Source organism: Equus asinus, chromosome 4, assembly GCF_041296235.1.
Source record: "Equus asinus isolate D_3611 breed Donkey chromosome 4, EquAss-T2T_v2, whole genome shotgun sequence".
Taxonomy (NCBI): Eukaryota; Metazoa; Chordata; class Mammalia; order Perissodactyla; family Equidae; genus Equus; species Equus asinus.
In genome coordinates this window covers 35,849,489-35,873,091 of record NC_091793.1, presented here as the reverse complement: position 1 = coordinate 35,873,091, position 23,603 = coordinate 35,849,489, and the positions used below count along the sequence as shown (strand labels likewise).

At 43.0% G+C, this 23,603-nt stretch overlaps 1 long non-coding RNA gene across 2 annotated transcripts in view; it reads right to left on the bottom strand.

Annotated features, from left to right (window-relative positions):
* Window positions 1-8,890: 8,890 nt before the first annotated feature.
* The window catches only part of LOC139045052 (uncharacterized), a 70,541-nt gene continuing 55,828 nt past the window's right edge, over window positions 8,891-23,603 (bottom strand). For both annotated transcript variants that reach the window (XR_011502640.1, XR_011502639.1), the window contains exons 3-4: window positions 22,073-23,050; window positions 8,891-21,176 (exon numbers count right to left, since the gene is read on the bottom strand). This is a non-coding gene — a long non-coding RNA (uncharacterized lncRNA). The remainder of the gene's footprint in view (window positions 21,177-22,072; window positions 23,051-23,603) is intronic.

Here is a 23,603-nt window from a genome sequence, read left to right as displayed (position 1 = left end):
ATAAGGCTAAGCATCAACCTCACAATCTTAGGTGATTTATGCTTTTCAAAGCAATAGAAAGAGGATGAAAAATTATGTGCTAGAAAATCTGCTTCCTAATTTGAAATTTAAATACTAAGTTACCATGAAAAATTATTTTCATATTCATGAAAAGCTATCTCTTTGCAGGTAGGATTAATAAATTTGTAATGTTAAGAGTTTCATCTAAGGCAACACAAATCACTAGAACCGTTAACTCTAACTTGAGCTGGGTGGAAAAAACAAAAAAATTACTTATGGAAGAAGCAATTGGCCCTATAAAGCTATCCACACAAAATATGCCTATCTCACAAGTGTCATCTAATCTAATAGCTCACGCTCAGAGAGGATGCCCATGGGGGTGGGGTTCGTCCTCAGAGTCTGGGAGGCATCTGTTGTTTGAAAAAGCACATACAACATTGAAACATAATTTTGTATTAGCAAAATGAATGAAACAATCCACTGTATTATTTTCATAACAAAAACTTCAAGAAACAAAACTCAGTAAGATTCTTGGCTGTTAGGACATGTAAATTAAAAAAAAGATTGAGGGGCTGGCCCCGTGGCCGAGTGGTTAAGTTCATGCACTCCACTGCGGCGGCCCAGGGTTTCGCTGGTTCGGATCCTGGGCGTGGGCATGGCACAGCTCATCAGGCCATGCTGAGGTGACGTCCCACGTGCCATAACTACAACTAGGACCCACAACTAGAATATACAACTATGTACCGGGGGGATTTGGGGAGAAAAGGAAAAAAGAAAAAAAAAATATTGGCAACAGTTGTTAGCTCAGGTGCCAATCTTTAAAAAAAAAAAAGATTGAGAATTGTGATCAACTGCTAACAGGTATAGGGTTTCTTTTTGGGGTGGTGGAAATTTTTAGAATCAGAGTGATAACAGATGCACAACATTGTGAATATACTAAAAACTACCAAGTTATACACCTTAAAATGGTGACTTTTGTGCCATGTGTCTTATCTCATTTTTTTAAAAAAGATTAAGAGACTCAGTTCTAATGCGTTATTAACAGTAATCCTGTATCCTCGGCATAAAAGAAAGTGACATTTACCCTACTATAGATCCCCTTAAAAATAACTCTGTCTCCTGGGCAAGCGCCATATGATTATTCCATCTTTTGGCAATTGCGCTTAACATAGATTGAACTGAGTCTCTCTGCAAATTCCGTTACCTGAAGGTAAGTACAGTGTGGCTTGAGGGTGGATAAGTTATAGAGTAAAGGTCTGGGCGGGGAGTGGCAAGGAAGGGAGGGAGGAGAAGGAGGATGGGGATGCTAAGTTCCTGAACATTATAAGACCACACAAAAATCTGACTGCACATAGGGAGGGCTGGAAGGCTGATCTGACCAGGATGTCCAGAGACTGGATTTTGATACATCTGGCTTGGGGAGAATCTTAGTTAAGAAGCTTTGGCTATAAAGAAAACCGATCTAAAAATGCCTTCAATAGTGAGACATTTAATAATGTTTATACTAAAGAATCTCTAGTTAGATTTTAGTAACATGGATAGTTTAGTAACATAGAGAGTTTCCTCAACATGGTGATTTATTCCCTTAGTTTCACTCCTTTTATAGTCCTAAAATGGCTACCACAGTTCTGGCCGTCACATGCAGATGACAACATCCAGAGCCAGGAAAAGGGAGATGCCTCTGTCTTATATCCTTTCTTGACAGCATGAAAATCTTCCCAGAATTTTTCAGCAGTCTCATTGACCTGAATTGCTTCTCATGCATTTCTAAACCAGTCACTTGACAAAGATCATAATACAACCATTGGTTTATTAATCAACAATCATTCCCAGAGGCTGGACAAGGACGCAGTCTTGTTGAAAGACATGTAGAGTGAACAAAATTAAGGTTTTGTTAGCAAAAACTGGAGTAATAACTCTTGGTTAGCATTAATCATGTCTGTCACAGAAAATCCTAATCTGAGCTTAGTGGTGCCCACCTGGCTCCAGTGGTGTCTTGATTAATATTCCCCAGTAGAGAAAGTGGCCTTGTCCACTGGAAAAAATACCATCCTACTGAGGCTTTGTCCAAAAATGTAGAGATCTCTTGACAACCTCCTCCTTATTTTGAATTATGTACTTCTCTGTGATCTTAGATGACCTTCCTTACTTAGGTAGTTTTACCAGAGAATCTCAAAAAAGGTTGTTGGTTTTGGAGGTGGCTTCCCCTACAGGCTGACCTGAATCTTTTAGTTTGAGAACTGAGATGACCATTAATATTTGTCATATAGCTGTGCTTGTTCCAGTTCTCTTACTGTGCCCACACCCTAAATTAAAATCCTTAGCTAGTTATCCACTGATAAAGGGGACCTAAGATCTTATTCTCACATTTTCTTCGTGGTCCCTTGGAGCTCCAAGTCTGCCTTACCTTCATTTCTTGTTAGTCGGTGTTTGATCATTGAGTTTGATACTGAGATTTCTTTTAGGGTCCTCGAATTAGCAACTGTTTCATTTTGCACACTGCAAATCTGTCTACTCTTTTTGGAGAACATTTTGGAATCTAAGAAATGAACTTTGTCCAACTATAAAGTACATTTGTACAATTTATGGTTCAATAATTATTTCAGAACATTCAGTTGTTAGACTCCACACAGTTTTGCTCTCTCCAGCATTCCTGAGTCAGGGAAGCAGTATGGCAGAGTGGGAAGATAACTGGCTCTAGAGTGGACCTAGGTCCACCCTAGAGCTTATTAGACATGTAGCTTCGGGCAACTTAAAGGATTCAATTTCCTTATCTGTGCCAAGGGGTAATTAAACCCTCCCCGCAGAGCTGTCAGGTAAAGCATCAGACGTGGTAGCTGTTAGTATTGTTATCACACCTTGGTCATCTTGGTAGAATCATAGGCAAAAGATCCAAAAACCAAACAAAAAATTTTAAATAATGATAATTTAGTTTACTGATTTACAGTTCTTGAAAGAATGATCAATTTTAGGCCTTTTTACTATTATTTATTTTAAATAAATAGAATCATATTAATACTGACTAGTTCAACAAAACTGTCAGTATAGATCACTATACATGAATGACAGAGACTTTTAAAAGTTATTTTATGTAATATTCCTTTGTTTTAATAAAAACTCAATTTTAAATTACTTTACTGATTAAAAAATTTCCAAGAAATTTGTTATATTTGGAAACAACTACATTTTTATCTTTATAGCAGCTTCTTTTTGTGGGAAAAATGGGATTTGATACTTTCAGAGATGTACAGCTAATGCCCTGCTTCCTATGGTGGCTAATTACAGATAGTTTAGGAAGCTCAGACCAAATCCATAGTACATTCCAGACAGCTGTGGATTCTGTAGTGTTTTGCCTTTGCCAAGGCAACTTAGACAAGCTCAGATAGTAGCAGGTTAAGAAAATCGCTCTCTTGATTCAATAAATGTGGTGGATATTTGTTATTTGCTCACTGCCAGTTTTTTCTCTTTCTGAAAATAGCATCCCCTTCCTTTGAGGAACTTTCTCCTTCCCATCCCAGCCCTGCTAACCAGAGTACCCCACCTCCTGTCCTTACATCAGGGGTGAGCATGGCCCAGGCCCAGCCAATCCTCGCACTGTCCTCCTGGCTGCAAATAGTGGCCCAGGAATAGGCATGCAGCCCATACCAGGCTAACCAAATCCTTCCCCAGGGTTTTTTCCAAGTGAAACTAGTAGGGAAAGTGCTCTTTCTTCCTGGGGCCACAAAATTATATAGAGCTCCAGGGTGGTTGGTGGCCACATTTTTAGCTTTGGAAAAAAGCCTAAGGAAATAACGGTAACACACAGAAAAGCAGAGAGAGGAAGGCCCAGGTGTGTGAAGTCCCTGGTCTCTAGTTCCGGAGGTCCTCAGAGCCGCCTGATTCATGGATGCTTTCCTTTGATTCTATGACTTACTCCTTTGCCCAAAACGCCATTTTTCTCATGAAGTTCATGCCAAATTTCTTTTATTGGCAGTAAAAACAGCCCTGACAAATGCAATAGGACATTAGGATTCTTCAGTTGGTACTTGGCTAACCATCAGTGCTTTCCAAATTTACAAAGAGGGTAATGGAAGAGAGTCGTTTTTATTCGTGTGAAACATGATTATTAGTGTCTTATTTAATACTATGTGGCTTTATAAGAGTAAATGTCATTTGTAATTAGATGAAAGGGATCTATTTGACAACCTTCTACGACCTTCAGTTTTCTACAGACAGAACATTGTTCTCTGGCTAAGGCTGTCACTCCAAACGTGGACTTTGATTGAGCATTGTGATTTGGGGCCATTTTTATGAGGCCTCCTTTAGCCTAACTCAGCCCTTTGCTCTTGCGTCATCTGTGCAGCATCCTAACAGAAGGTCAGCTTACAGTTGCTAGTTTTGATTTGACAGTCAGAACCTAGGTCCACGTTACTTCTGACCGCGTTTCAGTGGATCTTTCGCTTCTACTCATGGAGCTTGTGTCACTTGACGTTGATTTCTTTTCAGCTGTTGCTAGGATACACCATCAGCATCCATTCTTCCTTTAGAATTACAGCCAACTCAGGCTCTTCCTGACTTCTCAGTATTGCAAAAGCAGAGGCAATGTCAGAAGATTCCCATTCAATTTTGTGAAGGGTCATTGGGAGTGTTGTTGGGGACCAGGGCAGGGTAGGTACTAGCTACTCAACTCAAATGTCAGTTAGAGTCTTCCTGCTCCTTTAGGTCCAGATGAAATTGACTCAAACTCTCCCCTCTCCTCCGCATTTGAAGAAAGTCCAATAATCTGTCCAAGGATTTGGGGAAGGGTAGAGCTTATGTTCTTACAGATTAAGCTCTCGCTCTAGATTCTGATTTTTGTTGAATTAGTCCATTCCATAGAATATATAGTCCTATATATGCTGCTGATTTCTGCTCTACGTCAACACACATACAGAACTCAGCCCCTTCTCATAATTTCCAGAAAAAATTACTCACATTAGATATTTTAGTGCCTAGCTGACTTTAAAAGGAAGATTTGGGGTGACAGATGGTCTTATATTTAAAAAAGATTATCAATCACAAAATTAATATCAGATATTCATAAATGTCCTTCTCCACTCTGCTATGCCGCTTGCTTCTCCTCTCTTCCCTTCTCTTTCCTGTTGTTTCCTGCTCTGACAGGAAAAAAACAGGAAAGTGACTTCTCGTTTTTTAATACAGAACAATTCAGCTCTCATCTATCCTATGCCCAACTCTCTTTACGTATCTGAGGATTTCCCTTTGTCATTGCAGTGTATAAGGGCCCAGGTTATCAAAGGGTGGGGATGGGGTTCATCCTGTCTTACACCAGCATTTATGGGGCTCACTGTGCTGCGGGCTTGGTGCTAAGTGCATTTCATGTGCTATCTCATTTAATTCTCACAACCATCCTGTGAAGCAGGTGTTGTTATTGTCCATCTTACAAATGAGGAAACAGAGGCATAGAAAGATAAATGGCTGTGCCCAGGGACACTCACCTAGTTGATGTCAAATTCAAGTTTCAGTGTATTCTAGCAACCGCTAAAAAGAAACCCAAGCCAAGTGATTCAACATGATGACTTCATGGAGCTGCACACAGCCCTAGACTGCCCACCTTTGAACTCTTTCAGGTGAGAGAGAAATAAGTCTCTACTTTAAGCCATATTTTTTTTCATTTCTGTTACTAACAACTGAACAGAATTCCTAACTGGGACAGATCTACATTAGGGTTAAAAAAAAACAGAACTGTTGTCAATGTTTAAAAATTGGGAGATTACACATAATAATCTAGATTTCTGCTTTTTCTGGAAAAATTTAAAAACCTATCAACACTGGGCCTGTATTACCCTTGGCAATAATCTGCTACAGCTCAGCAACTAGTGGATAACTTGTTTATGTTACTTGCAGGTTTTTGAGTTTCTTTCGTCTCCATTTTTGTCACTTTGTGTCCCCAAATCTAGCAGACTGGTGAGCAGCAAGAGGGAGAGGTATTGTGGGACTGAGATGGAAGGTTGATGTTCCACCTTCTTCCCTACCTGGGGAAAGCCCTGTGATGGGACCTTTGCATTTCTAGACTCTGGAGGCTGTTGAGAGGGAGTTTGTCTTTGCTGAGGACTGAAGAAGAGGGGAGTGGCCTCTAACAAATCTGGAGTGTGGTGGCAGCAGTGATGATGGCCACTGGTGAGGTCTATGTACGGGTGGCAGTCCTGGAGAAGGTGGCTGAAGCAGTGGACTTCGCCTAAAACCCTGGCTTGAGTGTGAAAGTCAAGGAGCCCCTGAGGTCCAGCAGTGATGGCATTCCGTTGGAGATCAAACATGGCCCGCCCTGGAGAGCTGGAGGGATTTATATATCATGAGAAGGAAAATGCCACATAAGGTCGAGGGAGGAGGTGACTGACCCCTTGCTAGAGTTTGAGAATCTAGACTCTTGAGATGACACTCTTGGGAGCAAGAAAACTCCATCTCCAGACCTAGAAGCACGAAAACGCCCCATGGGACTGGGACTAGGACTAATCTCCTGGAATTGGATCTCATTTAGATGTTAACTAAATCAAAGTAAGGGAACAGAGAGGCGTCTTGGGACTCCCCAGAGCTTCCTTCACTGCTCTAATTGGTGCTGTGTTTATTCATTCGCTCATTTACCCATGCATGTATGCCTTTCCTCCCTCACCTCATTCCACAGAGGACTTGTGGCTGCTTACAAGAAGAATATCAGATTTTTTGCAGAATCAAATATAAGTACAATTAAAGATATACAGATGTAGTGGATATAATTTTTTAATTGAAAATATCTCTACTATATTTTTCTTGTTACAAAGCAATAAATGCATATTGTAGAAAATTTAGAAAATATAAACAAGAAAAGAAAAAAGATTTTAAAAGAGTATTCATGATCTGACCACCCAGAGAAAACCACTGGAAACACCTTAAAGTATATTTTCTCATTCTTTCTGTGCAAAAATGTAAATATTTTAATATTTTATAAATGTGTGATTATAACCTCCATGTTGTTTTCTAACCTGCTTTTTTTACTCAACCATATAATGTGAATATCATATAAAGTTACATTTTCATCTACAGCATTATTTTAAATGAATGAATAGAATTCCATTATAAGGATATATATTAATTTATTTAAATAATCACCTCACACCAGGCAAGACTTTGAAATTTACTGCTATATCCTGACATACTGGTTGGAGAATTCTACTTCAGAGCAACATAGTGGCTCTCTCAGTCTTGTGGATCCCTGGCATGAACCAAGGACAAGTAGCCCAGGAGGAAAAAAAAAAATCTATTGAACAATTGTCATGCTAACAAATCTATTTTACTATTCTTTTCTAAGCACAAAAGAATGTTCTCATTATTCTGTATCTTCCATGTTCTATAACTTGTTAGAGTTACTAACTGGGCTACCCTAACATTATTAATCATATCTGTTCTTTAAGTTGGGAAATTCTTGAGTGAATGAAGAGTAATCCATCTATTTGGGTTCAAGTAAGCCCAAAGTGACATGTAGAATGTTAGTATAGTGCTGGGTGTCAGGAAGAAACCATCCTTGTAAATAAATAAAGCGAGAACTTAACAGAACATTAACTCACTCTTTGGGGTGTGTCCTGTGAGTCCCTCCGAGAACACTGGGTAAAGTATATGTATCAAGATCCATCTTCAGAGATTATTCATGTGAGTCGTTTTCCTGTGGGTCTCATTTCATTTGGCGGAGCAGCTGCTAGCCAGCTGAGCAAGCCCACAGTCACACCACGGCAGCCTTCTATTCCAGTCATCATCATTTTTTTAAAGGACAAGTGAGTTCCAGGAGACTTTCAGTCTTTACCTTTATCTTTGATTTAGAATATGCATATATGCATTTCACCTATTCCTGTTCATCTGATGCTAGGACACCTATCGTTGGCTGTCCGACCTCTGTTCCCCTTCCTTCAGAGTAACAATATCCTGTTTATTTTAGGAAACCATCACTCCCACCATTCTCAGCCATGCAGAATTTATGTGATGGACTCCATAGCCATCTAATTAGAACCTGATTTACCTCCGCCTAGACACAGGGGTTGGGTCAAAGGTAGTCACAAGACTTAAGCTAGTCCCATCAGAGGTCCTTTGATTGGGAGTCTGGGCCACATAGTCCTTTCTCTTCTATTTGGTATTAATAAGGAAGCATGCCTCCAACTAGGAGAGCCAGCCTTAGAATAAGAGAGTAGACATGGGAGAAACTGAATCCTTTGAGTTGCTGGATCAAATCTTGTCCAAAGTCCATTCTACATTTGTCTCTTTCAAATATGTAAGCTAATAAATTCTTTTTCTAAGCCAGTTTGGGGAAGGTTTTCTAACGCCTACAGCTGAACGATACCTAACCTAACTGAAGCCGTTTGTGAAGAAACCGTAGCAGACTTCCAGCTGTCTTTCCTCTGATGGCCTTATTTACAAATTCTTATTCCTGTGTAACCCATGGGTTTTCTGCCCGTGAAGCCCACACACTGCCTTCTCATCACTGCCTTTATGTACCTTTCCTCTGTTCCATAGGTCCCAAGCATCCAAACTCCCTTTCTTTTTTTTTTTTTTAAGATTGGCACCTGAGCTAACAACTGTTGCCAGTATTTTTTTTTCCCTGCTTTTTCTCCCCAAATCCCCTGAGTACATAGTTGTATATTTTAATTGTGGGTCCTTCTAGTTGTGGCATGTGGGATGCCGCCTCAGCGTGGCCTGATGAGTGGTGCCATGTCTACGCCCAGGATCCAAACCAGGGAAACCCTGAGCCGCTGAAGCGGAGTGCCCGAACTTAACCACTCGGCCACAGGGCCAACCCTCCCTTTCTTTTCTTTATTTTATTTTATTATTTTTTCCTTTTTCTCCCCAAAGCCCCCCGGTACATAGCTGTATACTCTTCGTTGTAGGTCCCTCCAGCTGTAGCATGTGGGACGCTGCCCCAGCGTGGCCCGATGAGCAGTGCCATGTCCGCGCCCAGGATTGGAACCAACGAAACACTGGGCCGCCTGCAGCGGAGCACGCGAACCCAACCACTCGGCCATGGGGCCAGCCCCCCTCCCTTTCTTTTCAAAGCTGTCATCTCCCTCTCTGTCTCTGGGAGATTTTCTGTTTCCAAGAGTGGAAAAGAAATAGGACACAATCCCTCAGCTGCCTTCCCCTGGAAGGCAAGCACCTAGCACCTTTCTGACTTGAGGAGTTTGTTGCTAACACTTTGGGGAAATCTTTGGGGAAACAAAATTACAAACATGAAGTGTTTGCACAGTTTGCAGAAATCACTTGCTATTATTATTTTTGGGCTGTAAGACCTAGTTCCTGGCTGGTTCCAAGGTTTCCCCTTAAATGATGTTGGAAAGTTGTCCTAAAGTGTTTAGCCCAGGAAAATTCAAGCTGGTGTCTTTGCTAAGTCTGAGGACATTCTGAGTTGTAACCTAAACTTGTTTCCTCATTTTTGTGGCAGGTGTGGATTCCTAGGTCTCTCGTAAGAGGAAAGTACTTCCAAACTAGTCCCCAGAAGTTATTTCCTCGGGGTCAGGCCACTCCGCCCCTGCTTTATAGATGCCTCGTCTGCCCTTCTAGAAAAGCTCTCTGGTCCTTGTGAAACCTGCCCAGTGTAAATAACACCTATTGTTTATTCCTCAGCATTAAGTCTCTGCCTTCATGGTAAGAGTACCCCAGTTCCCTTAGGGGAGCCACCTCTCCCCACTCTTAATCACGCGGTTTAGGTGGGAACGCCCTTAGCTCCACATGTGGGCTCTGATGAACTCAAACCAATCAGCAAAGCCCATTTCTGACCACAGTGATTGGCCCACGATGGGCACATGACCCCATTAAGGCCAAAGAGACATGAGGAAATAGTTGCTGAAGTTCTTCACTAGACTTCAGCCTGGCTAGTGTCATCTCCTGTAACTTTGTGGATGCCTCACTGACTCCAGCCCCTGGAATTCTTCCCTTCTTTCTTGCCCAGATCTCTCTGTTTTACAAAATGTGCCCCTGGTGCTTTCTCAAGACAGATATTAATGCAGATCCTATTCTAACTAACGGTTGGTTCCTTTACCTCTTGTTCTAAACCAGGGATAACAAATGGGTTTTATCTTGTGGGTCAACTCTGATCAGTAAGTATTAGGTCCAAGATCTGTGCTAAAAAAGATTCTGAGGCCACCTCTGGCTTCATCAAGAAAGTGTGCAGTGATCACTTAGTAATGTCTGCCATGGACATGGGATGAAGAGTGACTATGAACCTCTTCTGGATATCACTGTTCTAAGTCAAGGTCTGAGCCTAACTTTCCTAGTAGTTGCATAGCCACCCAGACGTCTCCCTGCAGCTCCTGACTGCATGCATCTTTTGCTGGTTCATAACTCTTATGGGTACACCCAATAAACTCCTGCTCCTTGTGTGAGAAACACATGGACTTCACAGTCCTTTTGCAGACCTGAAATGATTGACAGATCCTAAGACAAATGACTTGCTTGGCACCTTTGCTGGGTTATATTATTTGCTCCTTCCATCTGTTCAAGTCTCTAGTGATTCATTCAGGTGTCCCAGTGGGGTTCCTTCCTCTTTCCTTCAGCTACGAAGGTCATTTTAGGATTATAGATTTACAATATCAAAATAGCTTAAACATGAATAGACATGATTTCCACCAAGAGAACAGGTGGGCTGTTGATCACACACCAACCCCCATCCATGACTAATGAAGTTTCATCTTTTTTATAGACATAGCTGAACCAAGCTTTATTCATGATTCTTTCCTTGAAACCACAGCAAAGTCTTTGGCACTCTAGAAATTCTGATTCCTGAGCAGAGCCCATTTGCATTTTAGCATTTGAGCCCTACGAACGTCTTAGTATGTTTAGCTTTGTGTTCTGTGATTATAAACCATTTCTTATATGGGTATCCATTGTAGTATGTAATCAGTGCCAAATTTCAGTTAATCTCACGGCTCAGAGACAGATCTGCCTGAGGTCCCACTCACCTTTGTCAGCATATTCTTACCAGCGATGGGAACAGTGATGAGGGCTCTGCATGGTATTTGCAGAGGGTGTCTACCCTGTGAGCCCCTCACCTCATGGTCTGAGCTGTGGAAGTGCAAGGGAGCCCGGAGTCTCCTGTAAGGATTGGAGAATCTCGAGATCCTGCATTTAATCACACCTGCAGAGCCCCTCTTACCATCTAAGGAAACAGGTTCCAAGGATTAAGACAGGATATCTTTCGGAGGCCCATTATTCAGACCTGCACAGACCTATAGCTAGAGGGGGACCTGCTGCCGAAGAGGATCTGCTCAGAAGGGACGAGGTTGGCCTGATGTCGTTTGCTTGTCCTACATTGTAACTGTTGGAAATATGATACAACCGCATACAGTCCACACAATTTAATGAAATTTTTACTGTGTAAGTCACGATTCTCCCTGTGGTAGACCTTTTGTGGTTTTGCCACCCAGGATCCATCTCCCTCTCTCAATATAGCCAGACTCGCTGAGTTCATCTCTAGCTCTGCCACTTACTGGCTGTGTGACCTTGGGGAATGTCCTTAAGCTGTCTGTGTCTCAGGCTCCTTATATGTAAAATAAAATGACAATTGTACCTCCAGTATACTGTTGTTGTGAGAATTAATTGAGTTAATGTTATAAAGTGTTTTGAACACTGCTTGGCACATCATTTAAACATGAGCTGTTGTTGCTATAACCCCAACTGTCCTCTGGTGAAACCTCTCTTCCCTTCCTTCAGTGTGTGTCTTTCAGAGTTGCCTCCCCTTCTCCCTCTGCTTGGGGTCAGATGTCTCACCGAAGCCCTCCCTGAGTCCAGGGTTTGCGGGCCCAACTCTCCAGAAAGAGAACTTCTTGGCCAGGGATGCAGAGTGGGTCTGGGGTAAAAATCAGCTTGCTCCTGATTAACTGCCCCTATTTGGCAAATGAAAGCTCTTCATTCTATAACCTTTCGTGATCCATGTTATAAAAGAAAATAATCCCATAACTCATAAATTCAAATTACTTTGTGAAAGCCATCAGTTCTGGCCTGGAGTAGGATGAGTGTTTCTGATCCAGCTTTCTCTGTCCTGCCAGGTCCCACTTCTCAGCACTACAGCTTCCACTGTGTCGGCGGTCATCTTCTCTCTCATTCTTTTTGTACTTGTGGATTTATACCTATTTTATTCTTCTACAGTCGTGTTATTGGGATTTCAGAAGGGAGAAGAGATGAAAGCCTGTGTTCAACCCCCTTTGTTTAACCATAAAGGCTTTCTGTACAGTCTTTAAGGAATCAAAGAAGCTTGGCTGGAACATGGGCAGGCGGCCTTGCCCTGGGCAGGCCATCTTTCCAAAGCCCTGAGCCACGCCAACTTATGTAGAAATTACATCCGCAAATCCCACGAACTATATTTGAGGAAATGTGAGCACTCAGAAACCTAATACACTTTAGGGTGAAATGTCTTCATTCTGAAAGAAATAATAAATGACATATTAAGAATTAATCCCTGTGTGTTGTTCGTTGAGAAGAATAGTCATGGCTCTGCAGCCTGTAGTCTCACAAAGGAGACCAGCTGGCTCTGGCTCCTGTGGCCTTTCACCACCCACGTCCCTGCTCTGCCTGCTTCAGGTATTGTCCTTGGCGCTTCTGGAAGGACACCGGCGTTGTGTCAGGATTGAGGGCATGTTCTGGTGGGCTTTTTTTTTTTTTACCATTGTCTTTCTTTGCTCCCTACCGCGTGAGAGGCTGTGGAGTCATGGCTAAACAGTCATCTGCCCCTTGCCCGGTTCTCTCTCCTGTTATCAGCTGCCACCACGACTACAGAACAAAAACAAGGAGAAACGAGGACATAATTCAGTCATCTGAAAATGACATTCAGGAAGCGCCAGTTGCTGACTCACTTACCTTGAAATAACACATCTTGACATCTCGGGCATCAGGATGAGCTGCCCATTCAGATAATTTTCTATAAATAGGCCCCAAGACCCTCTCACTTTACCTCTTCACACCCAAGCAATTCACGTAATAAAGTGTGATGCCCGAGGAAGATCCAGGTTTTGTGGAATCTAAAGCTTACACAGTTTGGGGGTAGGTGGGTGCTTTCCTTAGGAAAGAGAATGCAAAATTATGAACATAAAATTAAGTATGAAGTTGAATATTTACTGAAAAAAGGAAGAGAAATTATGGCAAATTAAATTTAAAAAGCTGACAAATACTACAAAAATCTAGAAAAATAATCTTTTTCTTTTTTGAGGAAGATTAGCCCTGAGCCTACTTCTGCCAATCCTCCTTTTTTCGCTGAGGAAGATTGGCCCTGAGCTAACATCCATGCCCATCGTCCTCTACTTTTTTTTTTTTACATGTGGGATGCCTGTCACAGCATGGCGTGCCAAGCGGTGCCATGTCTGCACGTGGGATCCGAACCATCGAACTCTGGGCCGCCGAAGCAGAACGTGGGCACTTAACTGCTGCACCACTGGGCCGGCCCTAGAAAAATAATATCTTTATTCTTTGACTACTTGACACATCTCTTTAATGCCTTTATCTGTATATTTTTTGATGACATACCTCTGTATACTTCTTCATATGACAATGATTTTGTAATATTTTCCATAGAAAGATAATTCAGTCTTTCCTCTAGCATGGTTAAATAATTTTTTTTATTATTGATATATTAGAAAAGGCTTTTCACTCTTAGAACTGGTTATTGGTAACTCATGTAAGTTTTTTAAATTGCCAAATTTGAGAACCCCTACATCATGTGTCTTTCACATACAAGCTGTAAGACTTCACACACATTTCAAGTTTTCTCGCACAAGGGCTAATCTTAAATACTTTTTGAACTGATGACTTCCTAACCAGTTTGTCATTGGTAACCCATTGTACTGGTGGATTATGATGTCTAGTATTGCAAATTAGATCAATATAAAAGCCTATTCTTTATTCTAAAACTTATCTCTTCCTCTTAATAATTCCTGCTTTGGGTATAATTTGAAAAAAAAAATTGTCTTACAAAAAGTGCTTCTCAATGTCAGAATAATTTCTATTGATTCTATTGCTTATTTATGACCCCCTTCTCTTCCCATTACCAGCTCCATTCCACACCATGAGGGGCCTCTCACAACGTGAGTGGACACTCTAGTCCACACATCCAGGATTTATCCATAACCTCCAGCAACCAGCCATGCCTCAACCAGCTGTTAGGCCAAGGGATGTGCACCCCTACAGCATGGTCCACTCTTGGGAGGCTGGACTTAGAGGAGAGGCCCATGTAGATCCCAGAAGCAGACTCCAGGCCATTTGGGCAGGGAATTCTGGGGTCCTGGGTACTCAAAGTAGGGGCGAGAATGGGAGGGCATAAATTCTGGGTTGGCATACCCCCTTGACCCTGAAGACTTCTCATCTTGAGGGGAGGGGTACAGCAGGAGGAGAGCCAGAGTGAGGCCCTTTAACATGTGGGGCCCAGGGCAGGAGCCCCTATTGCTCAAGTCCAAAGGTAGTGCTGAAATGCACCTCAACTTTCCTTTAACCAGATCTCCAAAATGTCCACACCCACTCTAATTCCACCCAACATGAGGGGAAGTGCAATGCAAATTTTACTGAAACGTGAGACTATGTTGAGTGCATTACTAGGGGTCTTCTAGGACCTTGGAAATCACCTGTGCAAGTGGGGGATTTCTTTGGTTTCACAGTAAGTTGCCTCTGTATAGTATAGCTATCACTTGGTGATCTGGCCCGTTGAATGAGCACCAGTCTCAAGGGTGGACCTCAGATTTAAATGTTTGTCTCATTCAGAACCAAAGTTTTAAGGGAATCTCTGTGCTGATCCTGGGCCTACATTCTCAGAACCACTTCTTGCCTTTCCCTTGTTCTGCTGCGTGTGTGAGGAGGCCAACACCAGCCTGCAGGAGACTGAGGGGGCAGGGGAGAAGCCAGGATATTTCTCCCTTTCCCTCTCTGCCTAAGGCTTCTTTCCCTGTTTCAAACTTTCACTAGACTTCTCTGCTTGATGGTTCCAGCTTTTCCTGGGTGACCTTGGGTTCTGAACACCAGCTCCTCCTTTTGTCCCTCTAGCTCAGTGGTTCTCAGCTGGGAAGATTTCTGTCTATCCCTCCTCCCTACCCCCCACCTTCCCCACTCACGCGACATTTAGCAATGTCTGGAAATAGTTTTGGTTGTTACAACTTGGGTGGAGGGTGCTACTGGCATCTAGTGGATAAAAGCCAGAGAGAACGGTAAACATCCTGTGATGCATAGGACAGCGCCCCCACGACAGGGGATTATCTGACCCAAAATGTCAGCAGTGCCCAGATCAAGAAAGCTGCTCTAGCCTAAGGCTACAGCAATGGTTGCTTCCGTTGTCAGTTTCAGGTTTGCCTCATTGTCGTGTTTGGTGCTTAGCTCTTCCATAATGTGTAATCAATTCCCTGTATTAAATTCCCTCTATTCGAACATTCAAACGGCTTCTGTTTTCCTGGTTAGATTGACCAGTGCATCCTGAAACTATTGGCCTCTTTTCTTTTTTCTTCTCTATTCAAATCCGTCAATGATAATTTCTCTGCCACCTCCCCATGAATTCTGGAAAATTTCACCTCCCCATCTGTATTAGTCACAGTTCTCCAGAGAAATAGAAACAATAAGATATATAGAGATATATATAGGGAGATTTATTATTGGAACTGGCTCATGGAGTTATGGAGGCTGAGAAGTCCCCTAGTCTGCTGTTTGCAAGGTTCCTGGAGAACCAGGAAGGTCAGTGGTGTAATTCAGTCTAAGTCTGAAGGCCCAAGAACCAGAAGCATCAATGTCCGAGGGCAGAAGATGGATGTCGCAACTCAAGCAAAGAGCAAATTTGTCCTTCTTCCGCTTTTTTGTTCTATTCAGGCCCTCAATGGATTGGACAATGCCTGTCTACTTTCATGAGGGCCATCTGCTTTACTCAGTCTACTGATCAAATGCTAATCTCTTCCAGAAGCACCCTCACAGGTATACTCAGAAATAAGGTCTTACCAGCTATCTGGGCATCCCTTAGCCCAGTCAAGTTAACGCATAAAATTAACCATCACACCATCCCACTGTTTTGGCTCAGAACTTTATAGTTTTCATAGAGTACTTTTTGATTAATAGATTCTTTTATTTTAAAATAAAGTCTCATCTAAGATTGTAAAATGAGCGGAAGAAAATGCATAACTTTCTTTTACTAAATAAAAATAGAGTACTCAATTTAATATAATCAATTTCCACTGTTCAGAATACTTTATTATTATAAAAATGCATTCAGTTAATTTAATATTACTCTAAACACAAAATGTAGATTAATTTAAACCTGATTAAAGTGAGGTCTTTGGGGATTCTTCTTAATTCTCTGTTAGGCAAAATTGAGGAGAGTTCTGTTTGGGTTTTTTCCTGTACTTTTTCATTTTCAGCATAAAGAGTTTAGTTATATTTATGGAATGCCAAAGTGACAAAGCAAAGAAAATACATTCTGAGCTTCCTCTTTGTTGGGGGATGTATGTATTCATTTCCCAGGGGTGTCATGACAAAGCATCAAAAACTGGGTGGCTTAGAATGACAGAAATCTATTGTCTCAGTTTTGGAGACCAGCAGTCCAAAATGAACATGTTGGCAGAGCCGTGCTCCCTCTGAAACTGCCAGGAAGGAACCATTCTGGGTCTCCCTCCTAGCTTCTGGGAGCCCGAGCATTCCTTGGCTTGCAGATGCTTCACTGCAACCCGCCATCTTCACAAGGCGCTCTCCCTGTGTCTTCACGTGGTCTTCCCCCTGTGTGTGTCTGTCTCTGCATCCAGATTTGCCCTTTCTATAAGAACGTCAGTTATGTTGGATTAGAGCCCACCCTACTGGCCTCATCTTAAATTGATTAACTCTACAAAGACCCTATTTCCAAATAAAATCCCGTTCTGAGGTATTGGGAATTAGGACTTAAATATATCTTTTTTTTTTTTTTTTTTGGCAGGAATGGGGTGGTCGAGGACACAATTCCACCATAACAGGGAATGTTCATATTTTTGTATTCTTTAAGATGATTTTTTGAGTGAGGGGACTTGTATGTGTATTTAGGTTATATATATATTTAGGTTATGTATATATATATATATAAGAAGATTAGCCCTGAGCTAACTGCTGCCAATCCTCCTCTTTTTGCTGAGGAAGACTGGTCCTGAGCTAACATCCATGCCCATCTTCCTCCACTTTATATGTGGGACGCCTACCACAGCATGGCTTGCCAAGCGGTGCCATGTCCGTACCCGGGATCAGAACCAGTGAACCCCAGGCCACCGAAGCAGAATGTGTGAACTTAACTGCTGTGCCACTGGGCCAGCCCCCTTTTTTTTTAATGAGTTTTCTTTGCTTCAGAGCCAAATCATTTTTAAAGGTATGGTTTTTGGTGAGGACTGGCCCTGAACTAACATCTGTTGCCAATCTTCCTCTTTTTTTTTCTCCCCAAAGCCCCAGTACATAGTTGTAAGTCCTTCTATTCTTCTATGTGGGATGCCACCACAGCATGGCTTGATGAGCAGTGTGTAGGTCCACGCCCAGGATCCATCGAAGCGTAGAACACAAACTTAACCACTACGCCACCAGCCAGCCCCCAAAAAGTATATTTTAAACTTTGCATTTCATTTAAGAATAGTTAGAACTCCTATTTGAAATAATAGTCTTTGGGGAATTTCTTCAACAAATACCCAGTAGGCATCTGCTAGGATTAGGTGTTGTGCTGGGCACTAAAGATGCACAAAACACAGTTCCACCTGTAGAGGAGTTCATCTCTAATGGGTGAAATGAATAGGAAAACAATTCTAATGCAGCCTGAGGAGTGCTGTAGTAGAGATCTGAGCAGGGGGTTTGTGAGAGTCTAGAGAATGGCTCAGACAACACTATCTGGAGGTGGAATCAGGGCTGGGTCAGGGGTGCGACATCCATCCGGAGCAAGGGAAGGGCAGCGCACGTCCCAGAAACTGTGTGCACAGACCCGGAGAGCAGGGGATGCTAAGAGAGGTGGGACCAGTCTGTGCCTGCAGCTCAGAGGAAGCATGGGCAAAAGAGTGAGGGGGTGGAGTGAGAGCAGAAGGCGGGCAAGCTGGGAAGAAGCAGGTCAATGTGCCCTGCTAAGGAGTTGGTGGTGAGCCACTGAATTTTGTAATCAAGGGTATAACATTATCAGATTTGTTTTAGAAGGATCCGTCTGAGGGCACTGCTGTAAAGGGTGGATTTTTTTTCTTTCTAAATTTAAAGCTCATTTCCTTGTCCTCGTCTTACTAATCTCTCAACAGCGTTCACCAGAGTTGACCGCTTCCTTCTTTTTGAAGTATTTTTCTCTTTTGGTCTCTATCCCCCTGACTGTGCTTGTTTCCCTCCTGGGTCCCAGCTTCTCTCCCTTTGTGACTCTTCCTCTGTGAGTCTCAAGACCATGCAGGAGAACCTCGAAGCTGGAACTTTCCCATTCTCTTCTCTCCCCTCTTTCCTGATAAATTCATCCAATCCCACGACTTCTAATTTGTACCCCAGCCCTGGCCTCTCCTTTGAGACCAGACTTATCCATCTAACTGCCTAACTCATTCTGCCACTGGGTCCCTATAGGCACCTCAAACTCAATTTCTTAAATCTGTTTCTTCCCCAGGCTTCCTCATCTCAGCAAATGGCCCCACATTCGCCCAAGTAGTTGCTCAAACCCCAGTGTCAAGATCAATCTTTAATTCCTCTCTGTCCTTCCTCACGCGCATACAAATCCATCTCTGGATCTTCCTGGTCCTACAACCAAAATATATCTTTAATCCATGCATTTCTCTCCATCTCCCCCACCATCCCCTTAGGATAAGTCCCCATTGTCTACTACCTAGACAATTGCAATGGCCTCCTAACAAGTCTCCCTACACATGCCCTTAACCATTCTACTCTGTGCCCAACCACTCTAATTATCTTACTAGGATTTTAACCACACAAGGCATTCAGTGTGGAACTTAGTTCTTACTACGGTCTGAAAGGCCTTCTATGATGTTTCCTACCTACCTTTTTAATCTCACCATTCCACCTTCCACCATGGCTTTCCTTCTGTTCCTTGAACACACCCATCCCTTTCCTGCCTCAGGGCCTTTGCACTTGCTGTTCTCTCTGTCTAGAACCCTCTCTCCAAATTCTTTGCATGGCAATATCTTTCTTATCCTTCAAGTCTCAGCTCACATATCACCTTCTCTGAGAGGCCTTCCGGGTCTATGCTAGCTAAAGGAGGTCTCCACACTTATTACTCTATCAGATTTGGAGTTTGTTGGTTTTTCTTGTTTATTTCTATCAGAGCACTTTTTATTCCCTCCCTCTACCTCACAAGTTAGGAGCCTGTCTACAATGTTTGTTACACAATATGATACTTCAGGGGGATTTCTAAATGTCCACCATCCACCAAGCACTTCCAATTCTCCCAACACCGTGCTTCTTCGTTTACATTATATCATTTCATCTCCCCAACAATCCTATGGGGGCGGAATTATTATCCATGCAAACAGTGGAGAAACTCTCTTAGAGAAGGTTAGATGACTTGCCCAAGGCCACATAGTTAGGAGCCTGTCTACAATGTTTGTTACACAATATGATACTTCAGGGGGATTTCTAAATGTCCACCATCCACCAAGCACTTCCAATTCTCCCAACACCGTGCTTCTTCGTTTACATTATATCATTTCATCTCCCCAACAATCCTATGGGGGTGGAATTATTATCCATGCAAACAGTGGAGAAACTCTCTTAGAGAAGGTTAGATGACTTGCCCAAGGCCACATACCCACTCAGAAGTAATGGAGGCAGAATTTGAGCCCATGTCTGTCTGGTTCTGGAATCCTCTCTCTCTTCCATGCTGTATGCCTCAGTGCCTGACCCTTAGAGGAGTCCGAAGAAACACAGAAAAAGCATAATTTACAATGCTACTTCTTTTCTTCTTTACCTGACTAACTTTAAACATTAACTTTCTGACATTTGGTGGATGTTCATTGGCCCATCATGCTTTCATTTGGGAAACTACCCTCTCCTTTGGCTGTATGGTGCCAAAGAGACTACCACTGCCCTTCCCTTCCCCACCCTGAGAGTGCGCATGTGACCTGGGCTGGCCAATCAGAATATTCCTTTCCCAGTCTCTGTGCCAGTACAGCAATGAGCATGTGATCTGAACCAGGCCAATCAGCATCCTCCTTGGGACTTTGCTGGGGCTCTGAGATCATCTTTCATTAGCACTACAGTCGTCAGGAGCTGCAAATGGCCATCTTAGTCTCAGAGAGAGAGGATGCTGAAGAGGAAGCCAAATAGAAGACAGAAGAGCTAAGAGATGGATGGAGAGGGAGACAGAATCAGAGACCTAATGTAATTTCAGCACTCAATCCCAACCATTTATTTATTTGATTATTCACTTAACATCTATCTACTCACTAAACCAGCTCCACAAGTGTACGACTTACGTCTTGCTTTTCTTCACCCTTGTCTTCCCAGTGCCCAAGACAGGGCCTGACAGCGAGTCAGTGCTCCATATATATCTGAATGATTGAGAGTCTTGCCTCTACCAGCAGTGTCTGAGCTCACAGCATAATGATAATATGCAAGAGAAATCGTTTCAATCTCCAGCTTTGGAATGAGCTGCCTGGTATGTGAGGCTTGATTAAAATTGGAGGAAGCTTAGTTAATCTTAGAGTCATATTCAATCTTATGATGTATAATGGGTCATTTTTCTAAAAAATTAGGTTATAATGGGTGTAGATTGAAATTGGGCAGCGATAATGCTTTCTTGCTCTATTCTTTACAAATGTATGTGATGTCTGAGGCACGGTAATTTAATTTGCTGCTAATATGTCTTTAAGCACACTGTCAGATTATAACCTGATTCGTCACTCTCATGGAGGCTAAAAATAGAGGATGACACAAGAGGTTAACATCACCTAGCGATGAGCGTTTTCTCAAAGGGAGGGGCATAAATTGGAGGAAGCACGTCACTCACTCCTATCCAAAGCCACAGGCTGGGTACCCCTGGGCTTGGCAATTGTTTCAGAATGAAGTGACTCCTGAACCGAAACTGCTGTCGTTCAGGGGTGGCAGTTTCCGAAGATGTGACGATGGACGATGGAAAACCTGCCCCCAGCCAGTCCCTGCTGAGCATTCCTCGGGGGCCATGCAGTGGTCCCTGATTGCCGGCTGCTGTCATCTGGCTTCCAGGGGAGCAATTCCAATACTGGGATGGACTGTGGGAAGGAAGAAAATTTGGAATTTCTTTTGAATTTTTCCAGGAAAACCGTTGATCTTGCATTGTGTCCCAGCTTCCCTCTTGGCAAAATAAAAATGGTTTATATTTTCCTCCCTGGGGTCTGCCAAGCCCTTAGGGATCCTCAGAGGAGAGACAGTACAAAAATAAAGGATGCAGTTTGTAAAGGTGCTGGCAAAAGGAAGGAGAGGTACTGACCTCTGATATCTCAGATCCAGGCAGCAGGATGAGTGAAACGCAGCAATTTCTGCACACTGCGGGGTCGGCAGAGTGCAGGACTAGAATTATGGGTGAGGGAGGAAGACAAACATCTACAGAACATGCAGCTCTGTGCCGGGCGTGGTAGTAGGTGTTACCTTAATAGGTGTTATCTCTTAGGTGTTACCTGCTCGCCTCATAGGTATTGCACGGCATACGGCGTTACCTTCATAAGTTGATATGTAACTATTCTCTAGATGAGGAAATGGACTCTCAGGGAAGTTAATAAAGAGGCAGCAGTCATCTGCAAGAATGGCTTCAAAGTCCCAGTGTCCTTCCCCTCCCCATTCCACCACGCTAGCTATATACATTTACAGGACATAAAAATGAGAGAGATTTGCCCCAGTGTAATGAGGACTCCAGGCCCATTCTAGGGGTCCCTGGTTTAGGGAGAAATGGGCACCTGCTCTGAGGGACAATGACAAGAATAATTACAGCAGCATGGAATTTTATTATTTGCTGTTTCGGGAAGCGGTGTAGTGTAGGGGGTAAAGATGTGAGCTTTGAGGCCTGACAAGATAAATATTAGCTCTGCCATTTCTAAACCTTGGACAAGTTACTTAAACTCTCTGTGCCTCAGTTCCTGAACTATAAAATGAAGAGAATCACAGTACTTACTTCAAAGGGTTTTTGCGAGGTTACCTGATAGAAGCCACGTAAATCCATGTAAAGTATTTGGAACACTTCCTGACACATCTCAAGGACTCGGCAAATGTAATAATTTCATATCTGCTCTTTGCAGGCTACTCATAGTGCTAATGACAACAATGCTTGGAATATTCCGCCTGTTATTCACGGAGTGACCCACTGACCACACTATGGCCAACCTTCTGCTTCTTGATGCTCTTGACCACAGAAACCTATCCCTTGAGGTCCAGAGCCAAGTGGCCTCCTCTCCTGGACAGCCTCTAGTTTTCCATCAAAATCTCAGCCCCTGCCTTTCCTCCCCCGAGCCAGGAGGCAGTGGTATGAGAAGGGAGGTTGAAACTAGACACGTCTGTCTCTGCTGTTTATCAGCTGGGTGATCTTAGACAAATTACATGCCTCTCCAAGCCACCATTTCCCCTCCGCCAGGTGCCTTGGGATTTGTGAAGACTGGAGGTAATGTATCTGGAGCATCTAGATCAGCATCTGGACCACGGTGGTCAGTCAATCAATCAATCAAGCTCTTCATGCAGGCAAAGAGGGAAATATTTTAGGCTAAATCCCTTTCGACAGCAGACTTCAAATTGGACATGTGGCCTTCAACACGTGTGTGCTCTCTCCTCCTGCTTGTTGGCAGAGTCACTGTTCTGGAGTGCCATGGATGTTTCGATAGGAAAGGGTTTCAGTGCCATTTACCAACAGGCTTAGCTCAACATTGCTGTATTAGGGTGCATTAAATTGTAACAAGACCTAATCATTTAGTGGCATGAATAAGGAAGTTTATTTCTTGCTCATAAAACTGTCCAGTGTGTGGTGTTCCCAGCTGGTTGGTGGCTCTGCTCCACAGGGTAATTCTGTGACTCAAGCTCTTTCCATCTAGCAGCTCTGCTCGATCTTAGGGCCTGTTGTCATCTGCGTGGTCCAAGTTGAGTCACCACATCCAGTTTCCAGCTGTTGGAAAGGAAAGGAGAAAATGGAAGAATGTAATGTGCACCTGCCCAGAAATGGCACACATCATTTCCACTAGTATTCCATAGGCTAGAATTTGGTCTCACAACCACGCCTAATGACGAGGGAGCCTGAGAAGAAGAAACAAGTTTTTTCTCTATCATAGTAGGTAAGGAGGAATTCTCCATTGGTGTCAAGGATCCTCTAGCAACTTCCTGATCTAAGTTCTAGAGCTTTAGCTCTGCTGAGGGCAGCTTCCTGCCAGAGCATGGTGGAACCCAGCTGGATACACTGCCCTGACTCTATCAGCCCCATCTCCACTTCCTCCACCATTCCTCCACCTTGATATTTCTGCTGTCAACCACTGTATCTCCCTTTTCTCCAACTCTTTTTTTTTTAAAGATTTTATTTTTCCTTTTTCTCCCCAAAGCCCCCCAATACATAGTTGTGTACTTTTAGTTGTGGGTTCTTCTAGTTGTGGCATGTGGGACACTGCCTCAGCACAGCCCAATGAGCAGTGCCACATCCACGCCCAGGATTCGAACCGGTGAAACCC